At 42.2% G+C, this 14,684-nt stretch overlaps 1 long non-coding RNA gene across 1 annotated transcript in view; it reads left to right on the top strand.

Annotated features, from left to right (window-relative positions):
- Positions 1 to 14,326, top strand: part of LOC119815011 — a 33,947-nt gene extending 19,621 nt beyond the window's left edge. The window contains exons 2-3 of the long non-coding RNA XR_005285486.2: positions 7,533 to 7,601; positions 14,053 to 14,326. This is a non-coding gene — a long non-coding RNA (uncharacterized LOC119815011). The remainder of the gene's footprint in view (positions 1 to 7,532; positions 7,602 to 14,052) is intronic.
- Positions 14,327 to 14,684: the final 358 nt, after the last annotated feature.

Genomic DNA, 14,684 nt, shown 5'->3' with positions numbered 1-14,684 from the left:
TCAAAAATTTTGAGCCAAAGTCAACAGGGAAGGGAGAAAGTCTCTTGGTCCAGATCCAGCTTTGTAATAGGAGTTTCATACTCTCATTAGAACTTCCAGCCTAGCCGAATTCCAGACTCTTCTGCTTGATTGCCTTGAGTCAACTGGAGGCTCTGTTTCTTAGTTACTGTGTGGTTTTGGATGAGATGCTTAATGTCTCTGAGCTTTGGTGTCATCCCCAAGCACAAATAACAATCCTTTAGTGCAATTGGAAGCTAGAGGAGCTTTTCTCTGGGAAGGTTCTCTCAGTGTTTGGCACACTGCATGGGCTAATAAATTTTTATTATTGTTATTTGGTGCTATTCCAGTTTTGTAGATGAAGGCAGCTCTAAATTGAAAAAATTGGCCATCAAATTAAAAGATGCTTTACTGTGATAAAATATCTCTTTCTGGAGAGCTATGCTCAGTGTTTCTTTCATAGTTGGGTGAGAACACTGGATGCAGCTAGCTTCCTTCCTTCATTCCTTCCTTCTTTCATTTCTCTTTCTCGCCCTCTTTTCCCTCACGAATGATGCCTACACTTTTGGGTTCTAGTGTGGGTGGGATTCACCAGTGGCCACTCATGGGAGTTTTCTTTGATCTCATGGAATATATCTTTTCATGGGGGTGACAGATAAGACTGGGAATTTTAGGAGCTTGAGAATTGCTATAAAATCAGTGGGGTATAGAGACTTGATCTAGACTGGCTGGTCTGTATGAGCAGGGGTGGCCACAGTAATAGGCCTTCTCGGAGGAGGGGCTAACCGAGCTGAGCTGTGGAGGCTGCAGAGAGTGAGGAGGGCTGCCACTTGAAGACCTGGGGCCCTGCCTCAGCGAGAACTGCGGGTGAGAAAGAAGGCACAGGTTTGTTTCTGAGTGGGAAGTAGGCATGTGAGCCATGTACATGATCAGAGGGGAATGCAGAGGGAGGGTTGTGTCTGGAGGATGGGAAGGACACTGGCCAGACAGGGCCTGATGAGTATAGTTAGGGCCACGGGTCACGTTGCGGGTTGAAGCAGCCAAGTGGTGTTACTCTATCTTATTCATGTCTTCAGAGTTCTGCGTTGTTAACAAGATGGTTCTGAACAAGTTCTATAGAACCATCTTAATGGAAAATAGGAGTTGAAGGGTAATGAAGTTTTTGAACTAAATTGGATGCAAATCTTTTTGTTAAGTGGCCAGTTTTTCTTTCTTTCTTTCTTTCTTTCTTTCTTTCTTTCTTTCTTTCTTTCTTCCTTCCTTCCTTCCTTTCTTTTTTTCTTTCTTCCTTTCTATCATCTATCTATCACCTATTTTTAAGATTTATTTATTTATTATGTATACAGTATTTGACCTGAATGTACACCTACATGCCAGAAGAGACCCCAGATCTCATTACAGATGGTTGTGAGCCTCCATATGGTTGCTGGGAATTGAACTCAGGACCTCTGGAAGAACAGCCACTGCTCTTAACTGTCGAGCTATCCCTCCAGCCCATGGCCAATGATTCTATAACGCAAACTTCCACATTGAAAAGTATCTCTTTTTGACCTGGTTGTGCTCATGGCTCTTTCCCTGTCATTCCTTCTTCTTTCTTCCTCTCATGCCTTCATCCTTTCCTTGTTTTGTCCCTTCATCTCTGCGGCAGCTCTTGTGATGCTGAACCTCCCACTCGCACTTCACAGATGCTGACCGTGAGTAAGATTCATTCAGATCAGTTCTTCCTAAACTCATTATTTCTATCATTCAGAAGTCATATGTTGATACGTTTTACAACAACATCAGCATTGAGCACACAGTATCGGGATTCAAACATAAGCAAAATTTGCATCCTAACTGAGCACCTTGCCATCTCTTCTAATGTGGTACGAATACAAATTGATTATTGACTGGTTAGCTAGTGGATTCATTCATTCATTCATTCATTCATTCATTCATTCATTCAGTGCACAGTTATTGTGCATCTTCTGTGAACCAAGGCTGTAGTCTTCCACAGGATGTATCCTTTTTTGGTTTGCCTGTTTCTTATTATTCTGTGTGTGTTGCAGTGGAAGTTGGGGAGTGTGGGGTTTTCACATGCCGTGCTGTGTATGTGGAGGTCAGGACAACTTTGTGAAGTAGTCTCTTTACCTTTGTTCTAGGGGATCAAACTCAGGTGGTTAGACTTCTGCTAACCACTTCATCATCGCATCCCCTCTCAACAGGATCTCACTTATCTCAGGCTGATCTTAAACTTGCTGTGTGGCCAAAGATGACCTTGAATTTCTGATTCCCCTTCCACTGCCTCCTGAATGCTGGGATTGCATGCATATGGCACCACACTTGGTTTAAGCTGTGCTGAGGATGGAGCTTTGTTCATGCTGGGAACCGGGGAAGCTGTATCTCCAGCCTCACACGATTACAGGCGGATTTAGGGAAAGCACAGCTCTTTAATTGCAGGGTGTTTACCATAAACTAGCATTTTGACATTGGGAATTATGGTAATCAGATTAAACAGGGTTTTACCCAAATTTTAGAACAAGCCCGCGTCACTATCTCTATCCAAAAAGGAGGCAGTTGTAGTATAAAGAATTTTAAATTTTGCCCAAAGTTTCACAGCAAGCTTGGATGTGACCCAGATGTCTCCAAGAGAGCCATTAGCCAATTACAGTGTCATTTGTGGCTACATAGGAGGTTTTATGTGCAAGTGTCTCTTCCAGGAAGAAGTAGTGTTAAGGAGGAGAAAATGTGTGGATGTGAGTGGGGAACCAGGGGCTGAAAGATGGGATGTATAATCTTCCTGCTTCCTTCTCTGTTCTGTCCAGTTTCTCGTGGTGATTACTGAACAGTGAGAGTTCTGTGTGCTCCCCACCCCAGGGCCTTTCCTGAACCTTCTCGGGCTCCCTATTCACCTTCTGTGGTGTCTGTGGCTCATAAGCAACCTTGTAGTTACTCAGTCTCTCCTCCTCCGGCTGTTCTTCCGACTTGTGTCTTCTTTTGTCCCTGACTTCTCTTTCCCTTTGTCTTTCGTGTGGTTTTTCTTCTATAAGTTGTATCACTTTTCAGAGATTTGCTTGCCTTTTGGTTGTTTTTTATTTTTTCACGAGACTATGACCTCTAAGTAGGGACATCATGTCCTATTGGATCTCTCTGCTGCTGGCAGCAGCCTCATACATACAGTGGCAGCTGGTACTGTGGACAGTGTCTTAATGAGGTTTTCTATTGCTGTGCTAAAATACCATTGACCAAAAGCAACTTGGGGAGGAAAGGGTTTATTTTGTTTTTACTTCAGCATCACGGCTCATCATGGAAGGAAGTCAGGGCAGGAACTCGAGGCAGGAAGCCAGAGGCAGGAGCTGAAACAGGCCATGGAGGAATGTTGCTTACTGGCTTGCTCCTCACTGCTCATTCGGTTTTGTTTTGTTTTTGTTGTTGTTTTTTTTAAATGTATATCTCAATACTACCCGTCCAGGAATAGCACCACCCTCAATGGGCTGGACCCTGCTTCATCAATCCATCACCAGTCAAGAAAATGCCGCACAGGCATGCCTACAGGCAATCTGATGGAAACATTTTCTCAAGTGAGGTTCCCACCTCTCAGATGACTCTGGCTTATGTCAGGTTGACAAAAATTTAGCTAGCACAGGCAGTATTTGCTCTAAAGCCATGAACCACAAGAAGGGAGTTTTTTTCCAGTGGGGTCTTTGACATCATTTTTTTTTATTACTGTGATAATTAAGTGAGCAGCTCTCTTATTAAGAGCTCGGCATGGGTATGCCTCTGGGGAACTGTTCTGATGCCTGTAATTTTTGTAAGGTCTAATATGACTCCCTTTGGAGCCTCCCAGGTAAATCAGATGTTTCTTAAGGGAGCGTCAACTTGATTATAAAATAAATACACCGTCTAGATCTAGTCATCTTCGATGTTACCTCTCCTGAAGACACGCTTTGGTCTTGTAGTAATCAGTGATTTCTCAGAAACAGAGAAGGGTGTGTGTGAAGGATTTCAAGCTTCCTGAAAGATTCGGAGACTTAAGAATGGGAGTACCTTTAGGCCTTGATGTCCTGGCATTAGCAACATGAGGCCCTGAGGTGGCTTACTTGCCTGTACATTGACAAATGGGGAAAGATGGCCTAGTAATAGAGGAAAAAAACATTCTGAGAGCAGAGAGATAATAAAATCAAGCTGGCTTATGGTTTGTCAGTCCAAAAAAGCTTTTAAAGCTACCTGAAAGGTGGGTGCACTTAATGTTTACTCTGCATGTGTGGTAAGGGGTATAAATTTAGCCTCCTTAAGTCTCATCTGGGGTGGGGGTAAGGTTGGAGTGTTAGAATGAACTTTATTTGAAAGCACTATTGACTGGGTTTTGACTTGGCCCCTCCTTCCTAAGAAAGGTGCCGAATAATGGCTGGCCTACTCTTTGGATTTTTTTGTTTTCTTAATTTGCTTTATAAGCCTTTCCCCCTGCCCTCACTCTCCCCTTTCTGTATCTTAACCATTCTTCTTCAGAGTAAAGTGTATGAGAGGGGGAGCGAGGGAAAGAGAAATCAGCTGTCACGTTGTGAACGTAATTGATTCAATAAATAACGTCTTGGAATTCCCAGGGCAAAGCTTGGAATCTTTATTTCCGTCAATTAGTGGCCTGGTAAGTGGTGGAGGTCTTAATTTAGACGGATGAGACAGTTTATGGATTAGTTCTCTCTTCCCAAGGAAGAATGTGCCCTCCGTGTTTTAAAGACACACCGTCTGGATGTGCGCAGCTGCTCCGGAAAAAGGACTTCTGTCGCGGCGCTTCCCGTTCCTCCTGGAAATAGGAGGACATTTCATGATTTAGGGGGGTTGTTGGAACATGAAAAAATTGAAACAAGAAAGAAAATTCCTTGTAAATTCTATTAGGGCAGGGACGTTTTCTTCTCTGTTTACCATCAAAGATCCAGTGCATGTAGTGGGCACACAGTAAATATTACTCAGACATATTGTTGGATAAATGACAGTGGAAGTGAACCTGGTCTGGGTCTTAGAATTGGGTTAGATTTTATCCCACTACTTGTTGCAGCTTGGTCCCCACTTCTTCCTCAGTTACTTAGGAGGCTAGGTCTTTTTAAGATTTATTTTTCATTCTATGTATATGTGAGTGTGTATGATTGCGAGCACAGGTGTCTGAGGAGGTCAGGAAAGGGTGCAGGATCTCCTGGAGCTGGGAGTTGCAGGAGGTTGTGAGTTGCCTGGTGTAGGTGCTGGGAATTGAACCCAGGTCCCTGGCAAAGAGCAAGTCATCTCTCTGGCTCCACCAGGAGACTGGTTTTTAAAGTACAGTTTGAGAGAACATCTCCAGGTATGCTAATAGGAAGCCTACTTCATCATGCCCAGATGGGCAGAGCTGGAGGGCATCTTACAAAGCTTCTAAGTTGCATTTCAGAATCTCACAAAGTGTGGTATCAATGCAGAGTGCCAGGCCTTGCCCCTGGAATTTCTGATGAAGTCACTTTTGGGGCTGAGGAGCCTGTAATCTCTTTTGTGGATGGTCCTAGTTGGTTTGGTGTGTTGGGAAGAGATGGCCTAAAAGTCCCCTGACCTTGGTAGTCTAAGGCACTGCTTGGTCAAAGTGACTGTCCTAAGGAACCCAGCTTTGGAAGGGCTGTGAGTTGAACATAGGGCTCAAGTCTCCTGGCTCAGATGACTGCTATTGTCCTGTGGTTTGCTGTCCTACTTTATATGACAAACCATTCTTCTCAGATCCTTGAATACTGCAGCATTATCTGGGGTGATGGCCCTGGCAGAACTGGAAGGACCTTCAGAATCTTATCTCATTTGTTCTGCTTTGGTGTGAAAGATGTGTGTGTGTGTGTGTGTGTGTGTGTGTGTGTGTGTGTATACTTGTGTGTTTGCACATGTGTGTGTGGCATATGTTCATGTGGGTATGCTTATATGGGCATACAAGGTTCACATGTTTATACATGCAGTGGAGGCCAGAGGTTGCTGTTAGGGATCTTCCTTGATCATTTCCCATGGTATCTTTTTGAGATAGGTGTCTTGTTCAACCTGGGGCCCATGGATTTAGCTAGAATGGCTGGACAATGAATTTGATATATCAGTCTGTCTCTGCTCCCTTGTCTCCCAGTGCTGGAAATATAGATGTGGTATTAACTTGTTTTCTTGGTCTTTAAAAAGAAATGTGTTGGGTGTTTGAACTTAGGTCCCCATCTTCATGCGTCAAGCACTTTAACCACTTCTCCAGCCCCTATTTTATTATGCTCCCAAGTGATGCCTTTGATTCCTTCCAATCCTTGTTTCCTGGCTCACAAAGCACCCATGGCGGGTCCCAGCCCTTCTTTTCTGGGCTCACTCAATATTGCCCAGCCCTCCTTGATCTTAAGAATCACGTGAAACGTCAAAGATAAAGAACTCTGGGGCCTCCCCCAGAGTCCCATTGAACCCGCCTTTCTGGGAGAGGCTTGGGGAACTGTTTTCAAGTTCTTTTCATTACTATTATTGTCAAGATTTCTAGTCTGTGTGTACAGCAGGCCCTTTCCTCCTGGATCACGCTTTGCCGTCTTTAAAACTCTACCTCATGGTTATGCCTCAGTCCCGTCTTTCTGTGTGCAAGCTATTCTCTGGCCTGCAGAACTGGTCTCCAAATTAGGAGAGGAGTATCCACTGTCTTATTTTGACTGGTGTGTGAGGCTGAGACTAGGACGGAGTGCCTGTCTGTTTTCCCTGGCATCTGGACACTGGAGCTTTGGGCGCATAGCTAAACCTCTTTGAACATCTGTGTTCTAACTAGGAAAGCAGTTTTGTGTGTATTAAACAAGGTGTCCGAGGTGGAGATTTGCGCCTGGAGTGTATTGGAGAGGGCTCTCGTGAGCATCTCTGTAGGAGGAGGGAAGCCTGGGAGGCTGGCTGAGGCACAGCTATTCCATGGAGAGCCATGAGGGTGCATTGCCTCTTAAATTTGTTGGCAACTGAGGGAAGAGAGTCATTCTATCTTCATATCCACCAGTCATAGGATATGGGCTGGCACTGGAGAAAGGGCATGACCTCAGGTGATGATCCGCCTTGGCTGAGATGTCTGTGTGCCTGCAGCGGTCCATAAAATAGGTGCTTGCGGATAGGGAAAGAGTGCCTTCCTCTTGGAGAGCATCTCGGTGGGATAAGGCAGCACCTGCTGTCCGCACCAGCGCGCATGAACCTTGGCAGTGAAACCAGCACAATTGTCAGCATTCGGCAAACATTTACGGTTGCCATTATCCCAACTCTGGCAAGCTGTACCGCTTGTGAGACATCGCTTACCTTGGCTTGGGCTGCTTTCTGATGTTGTAAGCAGATTCCAAACTCTGCTCTGCCCACCTCCTAAACAGCTTCGAGAACGCATGGAGAAAGCAGAAGGGGAATTGCAGAGTGAAATATTACAAAAATGTCAGGGATGACTGAGCTCACTTTTCTTCAATGAATATATGGCCGGGACCCGGATTCCCTGAAGGGAAAAGGTTATGATAAATGTAATGGTGCTTGTCTATGAAAGATGGCGTTTTGATTTGTCTTTCTTCTCTCCATAGGGAATTAGAATAATGGAGACGCTGCTAAAGGAACAGTGTGGTGCTCCCTTCGTGGAATAAAAATCACCAGTGAGTATCAAAAGCAGAATCAGAATTATTTACTCAAGCCATGTTTTCATGCTTATAAACCTGGCATTATGAATCAGTCTCCCTGGGCTATCCATGCTGTACGTTTCCCAGTGATACCCATAGAACACTATTTCACAGGCATTTTGTTATCTGCTCAGCAGCTTTATTTGCTTGGCTTTCTGATTTTCAAAGCAGTTTTGTACTGTGCGCCGAGTTACAACTGCTTTCAAATCGCTAAAACTGTTCGGTATAATCGACCATGATTGAAGGCCCTTGAGGTGGCAGAGATTTGTAAAGGCCGCTCTCAGGATTAGCTGAAGCTTGCTTATTGTTCTCAGAACAATAAGAAGGGGGCTTAAAGCCGTAATTGGGGCAGGAAGGATCACAAGAACAGACTGTGTTGATTGGCCACTAAAACAAATCCATTTTACTAGTCTAGAAACTAATCCCCAAGACCAGAATGTGAAATTCTCCCAAATATGCAGCTTCCTGAATGCTGACCTAAAGTATGGTGTGACAAAGTTTATGCCTGACCTTATGTGGTGGGTGGCAGTCCAAACAAGGTAAACTGAAAGTATTGTATATAAATTATCTTACGAGTATACAGTCTATATGAAAAGGAAATGAAATTAATGTTTACACTTGGGTTCTAATCCCAGGGAATCTTATTATGTATGTGCAAATATTGCAAAAATATGAAAGATTTTTTAATCCAAAATACTTCTGGTTCTAGTCAGTTTGGATAAGGGATACGTAATAAGCATATACTCCCCACCACCTGAAATGCTGTTTTGAAGGAATCTGAATCTTAGGAATAGTATTTGGGCTCTGGCTTGAATGTCTTGAGTGATTAGGAGTGTTTGTCCTGGGCAGACTAGCAATTCAAAATTATCTTAGGCCAACTTAAAGGGACACTACAAACAGTTTTCTATAAACAACCTGCTGTCTCAATTGTGGTATACAATGAACTTGAGAGCAATTAACCAAAGAAGAATTGATAGGCCCCTTCACCTGCTAGTACCTTGAGTTTAAACCCTGTAGCCATGCCTCTAAACAGACACTGGTTGGAGAGCTGTTTATTTGCAAGTTGAACGCCCGCCATTCTGATGAATGTTTAGCTGTATATACTTGATATAGCGTAGATCTCAATGTTACTGCAGGGCTAAAACAGATAATTTTAGTTAATACAGACATGGCACATAGTAGGTGCTCATAGAGTGTTAGAATTGAATCTAAATATGGTTTGCTTGTATATCCATCCTATTCTTTAAACAAATTGTAAAGAACTTGGCTACATCCCCGTTTTTCTAGGCTGGCATATTTGTGAGGCTCACTATGTTAGTTAACTCTGCCCACTATGGTGATAAAGTACCTTACAGAAGCAACTTTAAGAAAGAAAGACTTATCTGGGATTATGTTTTAAGAAGGGATGGAGCACATTATGTTGGTAGGATTGTCAGGATGACTGGTCACATTGCCTTCACAGTAGGAAGCAGACAGATATAAATGTTAGTGTTCATTCTGTCTTCTCCTTTTTCCATTGATGTAAAATTTAGAAACCTAACCTATGACGTGGTGCCACCAACACTCTGGGCATGTCTTCCCTTCTTGGATAAATTTTTCTGGAAATAACTTTACAGACTCACCTAGAATTGTTTCTCCTAATCACCTCCAAATCTAGTCAGTTGAAAATGAAGACAAGTCTATCCTTTCTCAACCAGACACCCAGACACCTTAAACTATAACATCTACCATTTGTCATCAAGGGTTCATGGCCATCTCATAATGTATCATGAGACATACTAAATACATCTCATCATGTAATAAAAGATGCCAACTGAAAAAAAAGGTAGCTTCTGATGGGTCTTATGGACAGACACAAAGAAAAAGAGCCACATATTATATAGTAAGAAATGTATTACTCTGTTGAGGAAGGCAACTATAACTTGTATAACATATATAATTAGAGTTCCCAGTTGATGATAATAATTAACTGTTATTGGCCAATATCCGCCTATTTTCTGCACAGACCAAATAGACTTAAATGGACATATGGTTGGAGCTACCACCCCTGTGGCCTTGATGGTGGCTCTCATCTTCATGATCTCTTCGGGGATTCAATAATGGCTTTGCTTCACTGTAGTCCCAGGTAGAGGCATCTCTAATGGCTTCCATTTGGCTGCTTCAATTTTAATAGACCACACTCTCACTAAGTACTAATGTGCTTGTGCACTTGGGCACTGATCCCGACTCACCCAGGGAGTGAGATCTGAAGACAGCTAAGTTACATGAGGGACTTTGGGAAGGCATGTGCCTGCTAGTTTCTAAAGTTTGAACGAGTGGTCTTGAAATTTTAGTGAATATCAGAAACATCTAGAGGATTTTAAAGCATAAACTAGTGGGCCCACTTCTGGAGTTCTGGTTGACCAAGTCTTGTGGGGTCTCCTGAGCTCATCTTTGGGTAGAGATGATGAGGCAGTCAGTGCTAGGACACCAAGAAAACGGAGAGCTGGGCTTTCAGCATTTTTGTGTGTATGTCTACCTTTATATCTGTTATCAGAACAGTTTTTCATCTGTTGATAGAGGTTTCTGTCCCTCCCAGTCCTGCAGCCATTCAGCCCCAAAGAAACACACAGAGGTCTACATTATCATAAACTGGTTGTCTCAGGCTTCTTATTAACTCTTACATCCTATATCAGCTCATAATTCTTGTTTGTGTTAGCCACATGGCTTGGCACCTTTTATCAGGCATTTTTATATTGCCTTCTCTGCATCTGGGTTATGACTGTGGACTCAGCCTTTCCTCTTCCCAGAATTCTCCTGTTCTGGTTGCCCTGCCTGGCTACGCCAATCAGCATTTTAATAAACAATTACAAGAGACAAATCTTTATAGGTTACAAGATCATATATTTTTCTCTGATTTTTTAAAATTCAAAGTCTCTTCTACTATCATCTATCTATCTATCTTCTATCTATCTATCTATCTATCTATCTATCTATCTATCTATCTATCTATCTATATCTATCTATCTTCTAAATGTAGACTAACTCCAGGTTAGAGCAAACTCACCTGAAAAGAGGAGTCAAGGCTTATGCCATCTTGTGGTTCTAAATCAATTCTGTGTTTAAAGTGTTGTTAGTAAAGATGAATAAATTTAAAAAGTTTACAGTGTGGCCTCTTATCTTCCATCTATGTCCAACCTGTGGCCCATGTGGCCCAGGACAGCGCTGAGTGCAGTGCAGCAAAAAATAATAAACTCACTAAAATACTTTGGAGTATTATTGTTATTGTTATTATTGCTATTATTTTGGCCTGTGTGTGTGACTTAATCACACAGTTGTCCAGTATAAACTCTGTAGATGATGATATTTTTGCAGTATCAAGAGGTGGGACACTTGGATTGTCTTTTTTTTCTTTTTCTATTTACCACATGAGGCCAACCTATGACTTGGGCTTTTCTTGGTGTATAAAAAAAAAAAACTCAATTTACCCCATAAAAAGAAACAGCTTGCTCTATCTCAAATAGCTAAGTGGTTGAGGTCAGCTTAATGCCAGAACTTCAGAGTGGGGCAGTAGCACTCGGTGTCACAAATTTCCTGTATTCTATGCATAGAGCAGGCTGTCATAATTCATTACCCATTTTCTCAAAGTAGTAAATGTAAAGGAAAGGATATATATTCTTCACATCAGCATCTCCAATTACTATAAATTAAGGACTACTGTTTAAGCTTTAAGCTGTTCCCCAGATCAGCTTCAGTGACTTATTATTTATATGCAACTAAATTGATGATTTAGTTGTTGGTTTTGTAGTGTACCATCTTGTGAAGTATAAATAAATAGTTCTGTAATCATCACTGCAAGTCAGATTCAGAAAAGTTTAAGGCTTTGATGTTGTAGCCCAGCTACAGCTTTATTCTCTTCCCTCCCCATTTTCTTGACAATTTTTACAAAGATTCTGTAGTTTGAAATGCTTCTGTCTTGATGGAACCTTTTTCCTTTCTCAAAAATAGCTTTATGAAAAATAAGTTGTAGGTGGGGAGTGTACTGTTCTTGAGATGGAAAGTGATAAAATTAAATAGGAAGGGGCCAGCATTTGGGAGGATGGGGCAGGATTGCTGAGAGCTTAGGAGTAGTCTAGGCTATGGAGTGAGACCTGTTTCAAAACTAAAAATAACATCTTAGAAGATGGCTTACTGGGAGAATATGCTTGCCCCCAAGCCTGGTAGTCTGATGTCAGTCTTGTGAACTCAGGTAGTAGAAGGAGGGTACTGACTTCCACAAGTTATCTTATGACCTCCACATATGTGCTATGTGTGCACACACATAAACACACACACACACACACACACACACACACACAAAACTAAAACGTTGTAGCAGCAGGCTGCTTGTTGGTTCCTGGCTGCTTAGCCCCAAAATAACCACACAGAAACTGTATTAATGAAATCACTGCTTGGCCCATTAGCTCTAGCTTTTTATTGGCTAACTCTTACATCTTAATTTAACCCATTTTTATTAATCTGTGTATTGTCATGTAGCTGTGGCTTACCGGGTAAATTTCCATCCCGTGTCTGTCTCTGGCGGGGGCTACTAGGCTTCTCTCTGACTCTGCCTTTTTTTTTTTACCTTGCTATAGGCCAAGTCAGTTTCTTTACTAACCAATGGTATTTACAGCATACAGAGGGGACTCACACATCAAAAGTAAATAAAATAATAATAATACAATAATAATGGATTGAGAAGAGTCCAGAAAACTGTTGCCATATGCTGTATCCAGGCTGCTGCTTTTATAAATAAAGATTTATTGGAACACAGCTGTGCTCTTGGCTACATTTAAAGTTGCAACAGCAGACTTGAATAGTTTTGATAGAGAACTTGCGTTCTTTAGATTCTAAATTATTTACTTTATTTTTCTTTTGTTTTTTGTTGGGAACAAGAAGGGCAAAGTTTGTTGTCTCCAGAGTTAGTTTCATAAATTAACATCAAGGATCGTGGTGGTGATTGTGTAGCCGTTTAAAACAGTGAAATGGATCACATCATACCTCTGCTCTATAGTTTGACAGTTTATCTCCTCTGCATTCCTGCTAACACCTCACTTAATGAAGACTCGCATTATGCTATCTATCTTAAGGCATGAAGAGATATTTAAATGCTAACAACAATGAAATTAAAAGTACCATCAACAGTGGTCACTGATGTCACTCAAAGAGATCCAGTGCACATGCAATAGAAATACAGACATTCTGCTAGCATAGACATTGTCACTGTAGCATGGTAATAATATGAGCACTGCTCTTAATTTAATTGATATAACAACTTTTAAATTTTGCAGCTCTCCATTTTTTGTCTTTTGCACATGTGCATATGTGTATGTATGCATTTATATGCGCAAATCCAGGTGTGTGTGTGTGTGTGTGTGTGTCTGTGTGTATGATGGAGGGAAGGAGGAATGGAGGGGGTGATAATCTGAAGTATTGATTCTTACCTTTTACCTTATGTGAGACAGTCTCTTGCTTTTTCTGCCAGGCCTGGGAGTGTTTTGGGAGTTTCTTGTTTCCATTTCCAATCTTGTCTGAGTGCTGGGATGATGGACACATGCACTATTATTGTGTCTGTCTTCACAGGCTCTCTGAACATTTGGACTCAGGACCTCATGATTGTGTTTTGAACACTTTACCCTCTTAACCACCTCCCCAGCCCAGTTCTCTGTCTGTAGAAGACAATTTGCAGAGTTACACAAATGTGCAAGACGAGAGATTATTTCCTATTTTTACATTATTTGCCTTTAATCCCAACACTTAAGGTGCTGAATTCCAGGCCAGTCAGGGCTAAGCCTACCACCCTCCCACACAACAAATGTAGGATTTAAATTCATGTAACATATGCCTACATTTTCCTTGGTACCTAGCATCAAAATAACATCCATGAACTCTCTGACCTGTATGTCCAAGTGGGCATTTGAAAATGGAGAAAGCTTAGAAGGTAATTTTCTCATGGACCAAAGTGGAGGCTTATAAATCTCACTAACCAGTATGCTTGTGGCATTGCTGCTGACATGTCTGTTTGATGGATTTTTGATTTCCTGTCACTCTTGAACAAAACAAATAGCCCTGACATCTGTTTGTTCTTGCCACTGGCATGCCAGAGATCGGCGTGGTGAGGTTTGATAACACAGTAGAGTTCTATCTCGTCCGAATGATTAAGACCTCACTTTTAGCTGTATCTTCAGCTCCACTCTGAACCAGCTCCTCTAGGTAGCTGGACTTAATAAAATGAGGTGCTTGCCTTGTTCGGAGATCATTAGGAGGTAGGAATGCAATTTCTTCAAGAATTATCCATAGTGAGAGAATTCGAATGACTCTTGGGAGTTGCTTCAGAAAAGAGGGCAAATAAGTATTGATTGGTGAGACGTGTTTATTAGGTGATAAAACCTGTTTCTTTCTCTTGCAGGGAAGCTGCTGCTGTGTTTACTCTTTTTTTTTTTTTTTTTCCAATCACTTCTTGGCCGCGGCTTCATAGGCAAAATCACTGGATGCCGTTTCAGGACACAGACTCAGTGGCTTAGAGAAGAGGAGACCTTCCTGCCTGAGCATGGACTGACACTCCACTTTGGAGCCTGCTTTAAATCAGGGGACTCATGGAGATGAGACCTTTTCGGCTGGAATTTTATGGCATGGTCTCTTTGTGATCTTGTGAATAAAGGGAAGGAACATATCAGATGATATCTATGCTTCCTCAAGATGTTTTGCTGATTTCCTGTGATGGTGTCAGGGTGGCTGAGGGCAGGATGAATGAAGGCCCAGGTGAGACACCTTGTGCTCACCAGCTGACATCATCAGTGTTCATAGGAGCCAGGAGAGGATTCTGAAACACATAAAGGGGTTCAACCTGGTACCTCTCTTGAGAGATGGAATAGAAAGACAATGTGCCAGAACTGTGGTGAAGCTAAGCCACGTGTATACCATGGTCACCTAACCACATGGGTACCATGGTCAGCTAACCATGGTTAGCTAACCACGTGGGTACCATGGTCAGCTAACCACATAGGTACCATGGTTAGCTAACCACGTGGGTACCATGGT

Source organism: Arvicola amphibius, chromosome 5 (genome assembly GCF_903992535.2).
Source record: "Arvicola amphibius chromosome 5, mArvAmp1.2, whole genome shotgun sequence".
Lineage (NCBI taxonomy): Eukaryota > Metazoa > Chordata > Mammalia > Rodentia > Cricetidae > Arvicola > Arvicola amphibius.
Note: the sequence above shows the minus strand (reverse complement) of the source record. Positions and strands in the feature narration are given on the sequence as shown.